Genomic DNA, 9,452 nt, shown 5'->3' on the forward strand with positions numbered 1-9,452 from the left:
TACCAGAACCAGTTGAATCATAACAGCCAGTTGATTATGGCCATGAAAGCCTCTTTGACAATTACATATCATGTTTGTTGTTGTGCAGTAAATTTGGATTGTTTTAGTTAATCATTTTGGATTGGTTCATTCCACTAAAAGCAAATACCTGGTAGTCAAAACGCATCTCTTCCAGCAGATCAAGGTTTCTTTGCACCTGTGGAAGACTCCATCATTAATGAACAGAGTGATAAGAACCAGCTCCAAAAGTTTGCTGTAACTGATATACATCGATTCATATATCTGGCCCCAGTTTTCTCCACAGTCACATAAGTTGAGAGAAAGTATTTCCAGTTGGAAAATAAGGAAGTCCAGCTGCTGATCCCCTGTGCCTGAGTAAGAATTTCTGCCTAGAACCTTGCTAGAATGTTTCAGAAGAGAGGGCTAAGAAAGACAGCTCTGCTCTATGGCATGATACCTAGAGCAAATGCTGAGACCTTTTACCAAGTTGGAGGTGTGGTATTTCTGAGAGGGTTTTTTGTCTTTAATTGTTTCTGTTGTACTAGACTTCATGGAAGTGAGTTGAACTATAATCCATCTTGGGTCCTACTTAGCAGGAGAAAGATGGACAGCAAATGTATTTTGAGTTAGTAAGGCACCGTAAGTAAAAGTAAGCAAGTAAGTAAGTAAGTAAGTAAGTGGGTAAGTAAGTAAGTAAGTAAGTAAGTAAGGACTTAGCTGGAGACACAATTTCTATGATTCTGTGACTATCTCAAGCAGAGTTTTTGTAGATGATTAGTAAAACTATGACTCATTGAACTTTGTCCCTTTTAAAAAAAAAATCTCACTAAAATAGTTCTACATTTATTCAGTCCTAATAGTTATAAAGGCTTGCCATGTCCTAAGGGAATGCATGTGAAGGGATTCCAGTTTCCTAGAGACCTGACCCTTTCACGGAATAACCCACATCATTCTCTCCTAGCAAGTGGGGTGAATGATTCATTTTCAGGAGAGGTGGGACTTCAATTAGCTTCCATGTTGTGACCTTCAGTGTCACTGATGTGCCATTCAGCACTGAAGTATACAGTATGCATCAAACACATTACATCTGGTTCATCCTTCCTTAGTAACCCAATCTGTTTCAGTGATTGTTACAGGCCATCTACATGATGCAGAGTCCTTGAGAGGACTATAAGGATCTTGTGTGAGAGATGCAAAACGAGTTCTGTGACTCCAAAGATCACGTGGGCTGATTCTGATTTTGCCATGATGCTTTGGGAGAGGTGGCTTCAGACATGGCTCCACCTCCCCCCACACTGGTCCATTCCACAGATTTCTTCCTTTTACTAGGCACACCCAAAGTAAGATGGGGATGTCTTAAACCCTCATCTCAAGGTTTGTTCTAGACAGCAGCTGGCATAAGAGGTTAAAAGAGGCTTTCCCTCCCAAACGTTAAGCTTTCTGGTCCCATACATTTTATGCTGTTGAAGGGGAATATCCTGTTTCCCATGTGCTGAAGGTTGCTCCTTCTTAGGACATTTGCTCTTGCAGGTCCAATCCTGGTGCCTTTTCAGCCCAAAGAGGTTGTACTCAACTTGTCCTGCCAATTCTGGCTATATATGGTTTTCCATTTGTTTTTTTTCATCTTTGAGGAGCTTGTATTTGAAAATACTCAGACAGGAATATGAGAATCTTAGCCACTCAGAAGATGGGTCTACTGCCCATTGAAAATCATTGGTAGATCCTGCCTCCCTCGAACTGTCTTCTTGCATTTCAGTTGGAGGTAGATGGATCTCTCGGAGGGCTAAGATTCTTGTATTCATATCTATGTATCTTTGAATATAGCTCATCCAATTTTTTTTTGTAACTAAGGTTCCCTTTCTGCATCGGCCTCTAGTGCCTCACACCAGAATTCTGCCAGCGTGGCCATTCATCGCAGCAAGGTAAGCTGGCCCCAGCAGAGGTCGGCGTGAGAGGCGGCTCAAGACGGAGTCAGCTCTCATCTCTCTCTCACTTACAGCATCGTCGCCTGGCTGGCTCCTCCTATTTCAGCCTTTTCGCTGGTCTCACCTCCAGGGCTGGAGGGCAGCGCAGGGAGGCCCTAGGGAGGGACAGCAGGGCTAATGCACGCACTCGAGGTGAGGGATTGAACAGCGTAGTTCCCATGGTGCTGTTCGCACTGGGCTGGCCGGGAACACGCTTGCTACCCAAAAAAGTACCCCTTTAAATGGTAGCTTTTGAGGGCGGCCTGATGCCGCCCTGAGGGAGGGGAAGGGGAGCCAGGTCAGTGCTGCTGCGTTTTTGCCGTCCCCAGGCCACCCCCAGGTTTTTGGCCTGTGCGGAAAGGGCCTAGGAAAACTATATATTGCCCAAACTGGCAGGATGAACTGAGTACAACTTTGTATTGTTTGGACTGAACAGGAGAACAGGATCGGAGCCTGCAGAGCAAATGTCCTGAGGCAACACAAACTGAGGAGGAAACGGACCAAGGAGCTTAATGGTCAGGTGAAAAACATAAGATGCCTCCTGAGCTCCTGAACTTTGCATAGATAAGATGGTTTGGGCTGAAATAAGGTGTCCCAGTCATCAAATGTGTAGAATTCCTTCCGAAGATGCTTTTATTTGCATCCTTAGGATGTCTTATTTGTGCTGTGTACAAACGGACCACTGTTTGTACAAACGGACCACTATTTTTGTACAAACGGACCACTGTTTGTATGTCCAGGGAGGGTTTTTTTCACTATGAAGATTATGAGTAACCACAGTTACACAAACTTCCCAGCAGAGTAAGTAGCGGCTCATTCAAGATGTGAAACATATGCAGAATAGTAGTGGAGGCAGAGGCTCCTTTCCCCTTTACATCACAGTCACAATCAGAATCAGGGCCATGTGCCTCTGGAAGGCATAAAACTAGGGATGCCAGGCTCCAGGTCAGATCTGAAGAACCCTTGGAAATACATTACATCTCCAGACTACAAAGATCAGCTCCCTTGGAGAAAACTGATGCTTTAGAGGGTGGACCATGTGATATTACACCCCACTGAGACCACTGCCCTCCTCAAACTCCATCCACAAATCTCCAAGACATCCCAACCTGGATCTGACCATGCTACTTCCCCACCCCTGCCAGTGCCCAGGGCAACCCTATACAGAACTCTCATCACATACCTGATACAAAAACTCCTTGGGGGCTATGAGGACTTTGCATTGTGTGGATTGATCTCACAACACCTTGAAAATATGAATTGATGCACCCATGGGTTTGGTTTCCATCTGCATCTGATAACAATATACTGAAGGGGAGGGGAAGGTACAAAAACATCTTCAAATAAATGCTGAATAAAATGCATGCAAGTACTACAAAGAAGTTCTTGGAGAATCAAGTGGCCTTTGAAGAAGAATAAAACATACACAAATACCTTGGAGTTTAGACAAGAAAGGAAGATACTGAGAAGTGAGAAACAGGATGAACTTACCACATTGAGTCACAAGAAAAGCAATGTGCAAAGAAAGCTTGGAAATACAACTGCAGTTCTGCCGAGTAAAGGTTAATCGGGAAAAGATGACTTCCATGTGAGATATTTTCAAGCAGAGAAACACACAGATGGGTTGACAGAAGGCCTGCCAGCCTGATATATTTATTTAATAAGATGATCTTGAGGTTTGTGCCTGGGGGTACGAATGTTGTCAGGTGGCAGGCAGCACCTTATGCACCAGAATCTCAGGTTTGTTTGCAGAGAAGGAATAACATCTAGAGGGATTCTCCTTTATGTTTCATTCGTCCCTTTTTTCTCTGTATTGCCTTTGGAGCTGACAGGCAGTCCCTGTGGCTAAGAGGTTTAAAAAGAGTCTAGTCATGAATTAATGGTGTGAGACTGTTAGTCTGAAATATTACACTGCCACAGACTTCCTGTGCTCACAGAATGCATGTTGGGATAAGGCTGGTGCTTGTTTTCAAGTTGTAAAATTTATGCCCTATGTTCAGATACATCTACACAGAACAAATATCTATGATAAGCATCCCACAGACCCTAATCAATGGAAGAAATTGATATATAGTCAAGGACAGGAAACTTACAGCATATTCTGTAAGTTGCAATAGCCAGTCATCTATAGCTGGAGTCGAAGTCTTCTTCCAGTTCTTAGCTAATTGTATCCTTGCCGCCACTATCATATACAACAGTAATATTTAAGTTTTCTTATCTATTTTAAGTTCAAATATATTTAAAAGGAACATTTCTGGTTTGGGTACAAAATCTATTACTATTATTTTTTTCAATCATCTCATATATATCTGACCAAAATTTTTCAGAGTGCACATGTCCCCCAAAGATGTATAAATGTACCTTTTTGTGATTGATACTTCCAACATTTATCCATACAATTTTTATAAATGTTTGCTAATTTGCGAGGATGTAAATACCATCGGTGAAGCATTTTATGGTAGTTTTCCTGTAGTCTGACTGCTTTTGTAAATTTTATTCTATTTTCCCATGTTTTTTCCCATGTTTCCTAATTAATTTCTCTTTTCAAATCGAATGCCCATTTTACCATGCAATGCTTCACTTGTTTATCAATTAGTTCTGTTTGAAGGATATTCTTATATAATTTCTTAATTACTCCTTTTTGAGATTCTTTTAAAGTCTTTGAGAATACTGATTGATTATATTCAAATCTTTTTCTCCTGTCTAACTTGAACTTTTCCTTAAGTTGCTGAATTTGGAACCAATGACATTCTTGACCATTTATTTTGATTTCTTGTCTTTTTCACCTCCTATCACTTTAATTAGATCACTATACCTCCATATAATCTAGGATTCTTCTTGGACTTAGAATAGTTAAAAGTCAGGTTATTGGTAGTGCAATATTTAGCACAGCAGGAAAGGAGGCACCTAAGTGCGAGAACATGCACTTTCTCTAGTGTGAGAAAGCAGAATCACATCATCTGCACAGAATAAGATTGGGAATTCAGGAACATAGAATTAAAAATTGTGCTAAAATCTATGCAAAGGCATAAATATGGCAATTAAAATATTGACCAGGAAGGAGGGATCACTGGGGGAATGCCAAAATAAAGGTTGGAAAGAGGAAGGAATAAGAAACTAGTAGCAGGCAGAGGCCGTTTCCGCAAGGGCAGAAAATGACGGCCTGGAGACGGTAAAAACGCCGTCTCCAGGCCGCCATTCGCATGGGGCGAGCTGCAGCCGCCTTCATGCCGCCTCGGCTGGCCCGCGAAATGGCGTGATTCCCAGAACGCTGGTGCTGCCTGAATACGCCACTTGAAGCCGCTGCCGAGCAAGCGGCAGCGGCTTCATCGCCGTTTCTGCTCGGCACTTACCTTGTCCACTTCACTGGCGTCACCGCTGAGGTTCAGATTACGTCCCTGGCCTGCGCCGCTGAGCAGGCGCTGCAGGGTCAGGGCGTGTCCCCAGGCTCCTCGGCTACCGGAGGCCCAGGAACAGGTGTCGGGCCGGGCGTCCTCTTCCGGGACCATCCGCAGACGGGTCCTTAGTTGCCTGGTCGGCTGAATGCTGGACTCCAGCTCAAGCTCACTGCAAGGAAACGGCCAAAGTTAAAATTTAGCTTCTCCTTCTTCACAGATGATCATTGTTCACGGAACAATTGTACCACAGTATATGTGCCTTAATGCTACTCTCATGTCTCTTAGTCATGGCTTTGATGTTCCACATGCACATATTTAAAAAAAGACAAACCTAGAAATGCCATATGCACAATGCTACATAGCCCTTAAAGTCTTTGTTAGCTCATGATCATAATGAGTGGAATTCTGTGTCAAACATTAGTCTGGTGAGCCATATGCAGCAAATTATATAGTATATATTGTTATTATTAAATACCTTAAATGTACAATTCCAATCTAAAGTAGAGGAACTGATGGAATATAATGGATGTTGTTCAAGTTTAAATGCACATGCATGCATGTGAAGAAAAGTATAATGTGAAAAGTATAATGTGTAAAAATATGATTCTGAAAGATATCCCCAGAAAATAAATCTGATTGGGCCAGTATTGCTAAATATTCTCCTTTGCAAGATTCTAGAGCAAAAATTTCATGAGATTATCAACATCAGCTGTTGGTTTCTGACCTCCACAGGCAGATGAATACCAGCATGATATGTTTGACCACTGTAAGAAAGTAAAATAGATCAAGGCATTCCATTAGATTCCCAAATGAAATAGTTCTGATATTGGAAAATATTAAGAGTTAAAGACACTCAGCAATTTGAGCAAATGGATTCTTAAAATTCATTAGTCATTGAGGTCTAGTTCAGCATGGAATGTTCAAATGCCCTTTTCAAAGGAATGACTGAGCCCAGGAGAACAAAAGTCTGCAAGTTTGTTTTATTGCTTCTGACTATGTGGCTCGTGAGAGTCATTTTAGCACCTCACATTTGGTAGTAATGGAAAATTCTTGGACACTAAAGTCCTCCTGGAGCATTTTCTTTGTAAATATGCCTTTTGAAACCACTCTAGTATCTTGCTTTTCTCCTTGTATGCCATTAGTCCTCTCAGAGGATATGTGGTTTTAAAGATATATTTGTGCATATGAGAGAGAGGGGGCAATATTTGCATGCCATTGATTGGAGCCAATACAACACCTACCAGAGATAGCCATGCCTGAAACCAAGCATGTTAAACAAACCAATCATGAGCTAATGATTTTCCAATAACTCAGTTACCCTCTTTATTGGGGGTGGGGGGGGGGGTTGATATATTTTTTGTTGTTGAGCAGGAAGAAAATGAAGCTTTGAATTATAACTGGGAGACTGATGTTAGATGACAGCAAGAGGGACGAGGGTCTTTATTTGATGCTGCTCTCTGATTGATTGGTGCTTCCCTGCTTTTTAATTTCGTGTTCCACTTCACCACAGCCTCACTACAATGGCATAAGCTGTGGCCATAGCAAAAAAGGTGAGAACAAAATGTAGCCCAAATCAAGGTCAGCCTCTCAGTCCTTCAATTATTAATATTTTTCCTCAAAAGTGTAGTATAAACTACACGAACATTAGCCCCTTTGATAAAATTGGCACAATCTTGTCCACAGAACAATATTATCAGCCAATGTATAGTATGACAAGGCAGACAGAAATATTAGTGAGTAAATCTATCCATTAAGTACATTTTAATCCTGTTTTTCCTCAGGTCAGCTCACTTGACTCTCCCTTTATTTTAAGGCAGAATACACATAAAAATCCTGTCACCAGAATTAGTCTTTTGGAAATTATTTGTTTCCTGCATGCTTAAAAATCAACTGGAGCTCTGGAGAGAAACATACCTTCCTGGCAACCCAACAATCAACCCAATATCAACCTCAATCAAGAAAAAATATATCATAAGAACATAAGAACAAGCCAGCTGGATCAGACCAAAGTCCATCTAGTCCAGCATTCTGCTACTCGCAGTGGCCCACCAGGTGCCTTTGGGAGCTCACATGTAGGATGTGAACGCAATGGCCTTCTGCGGCTGTTGCTCCCGATCACCTGGTCTGTTAAGGCATTTGCAATCTCAGATCAAGGAGGATCAAGATTGGTAGCCATAAATCGACTTCTCGGCCCATAAATCTGTCCAAGCCCCTTTTAAAGCTATCCAGGTTAGTGGCCATCACCACCTCCTGTGGCAGCATATTCCAAACACCAATCACACGTTGCATGAAGAAGTGTTTCCTTTTATTAGTTCTAATTCTTCCCCCCAGCATTTTCAATGAATGCCCCTGGTTCTAGTATTGTGAGAGAAAAATTTCTCTCTGTCAACATTTTCTACCCCATGCATAATTTGTAGACTTCAATCATATCCCCCCTCAGTCCGCCTCCTCTCCAAACTAAAGAGGTCCCAAACGCTGCAGCCTCTCCTCATAGGGAAGGTGCTCCAGTCCCTCAATCATCCTTGTTGCCCTTCTCTGCACTTCTTTTTTTTCTATCTCCTCAATATCCTTTTGAGATGAGGCTTACCAGAACTGGACACAGTACTCCAAAGTGCGGTCGCATCCACTGCTTTATATAAGGGCATGACAATCTTTGCAGTTTTATTATCAATTCCTTTCCTAATGATCCCCAGCATAGAGTTTGCCTTTTTCACAGCTGCCATGCATTGAGTTGACATTCCCATGGAACTATCAACTAAGACTTAAATCCCTTTCCTGGTCTGTGACTGATAGCACTGACCCTGTAAGCGTGTATGTGAAGTTTGGATTTTTTTGCCCCTATGTGCATCACTTTACATTTGCTACATTGAACTGCATTTGCCATTTCTGAGCCCACTCACCTAATTTATCAAGGTCCGCTTGGAGCTCTTGCGCAATCCTTTGTGGTTCTCACCACCCTACATAATTTGGTATCATCTGCAAACTTGGCCACCATTGCTACCCACCCCTACTTCCAGGTCATTTTATGAATAGGTTAAGAGCACTGGTCCCAAAACGGATCCTTGGGGGACACCACTCCCGACATCTCTCCATTGTGAGAACATCCAATTTACACCCACTCTTTGTTTCCTGTTTCTCAACCAGTTTTTAATCCATAGGAGGACTTCCCCTCTTATTCCTTCATTGCTGAGTTTTCTCAACAGTCTCTGGTGAGGAACTTTGTCAAAAGCCTTTTGGAAATCCAAGTAGACAATGTCCACCGGTTCCCCCTTATCCACATGTCTGTTTACACCCTCAAAGAACTCTAGTAAGTTTGTAAGACAGGATTTGCCTCTGCGAAAGCCATGCTGACTCTTTCTCAGCAGGTCTTGCTTTTCTACATGCTTTATAATTTTATCTTTAATGATAGATTCTACTAATTTACCAGGAACAGATGTCAAACTGACTGGCCTGTAATTTCCCGGTCCCCTAGATCCTTTCTTAAAGATTGGTGTGACATTGGCCATCTTCCAGTCTTCAGGGATGGAGCCTGATTTCAGGGATAAGTTGCATATTAAAGTGAGAAGATCAGAAATTTCATGCTTGAGCTCTTTAAGAACTCTTGGGTGAATGCAATCTGGGCCAGGGGATTTGGTAACATTTAGTTTATCAATGGCTGCCAGAACTTCTTCCTTGTCTACCACTACTCGCTAGTTCCTCGGATTCGCCTCCTAAGAAGCTTGGTTCAGGTGCAGGAATGTTCCTCACCTCCTCTTGGGTGAAGACAGATGCAAAGAATTCATTCAGCTTCTCTGCAATCTCCCTGCCATCTTTTAGCACACCCTTTGTTCCTTTGACATCTAACGGGCCTACCACTTCCCTTGCTGGCTTCCTGCTTTTGATGTACTTGAAGAACTGTTTGTTGCTGGTCTTGATGTTCGCAGCCATGCGTTCCTCATAATTTTTTTGCCTCCTTACAGCTAACTTGCTTCTCTTTGCCACTATTTGTGTTCCTCTCATATTCTTCATCAGTCAAACTGGACTTCCATTTTCTAAAAGACATTTTTCTTTTTTCTGATAATTTCCTCAACCTCTCTTGTTAACCATGGTG

The sequence above is a fragment of the Sphaerodactylus townsendi genome, linkage group LG02, assembly GCF_021028975.2.
Source record: "Sphaerodactylus townsendi isolate TG3544 linkage group LG02, MPM_Stown_v2.3, whole genome shotgun sequence".
Lineage (NCBI taxonomy): Eukaryota > Metazoa > Chordata > Lepidosauria > Squamata > Sphaerodactylidae > Sphaerodactylus > Sphaerodactylus townsendi.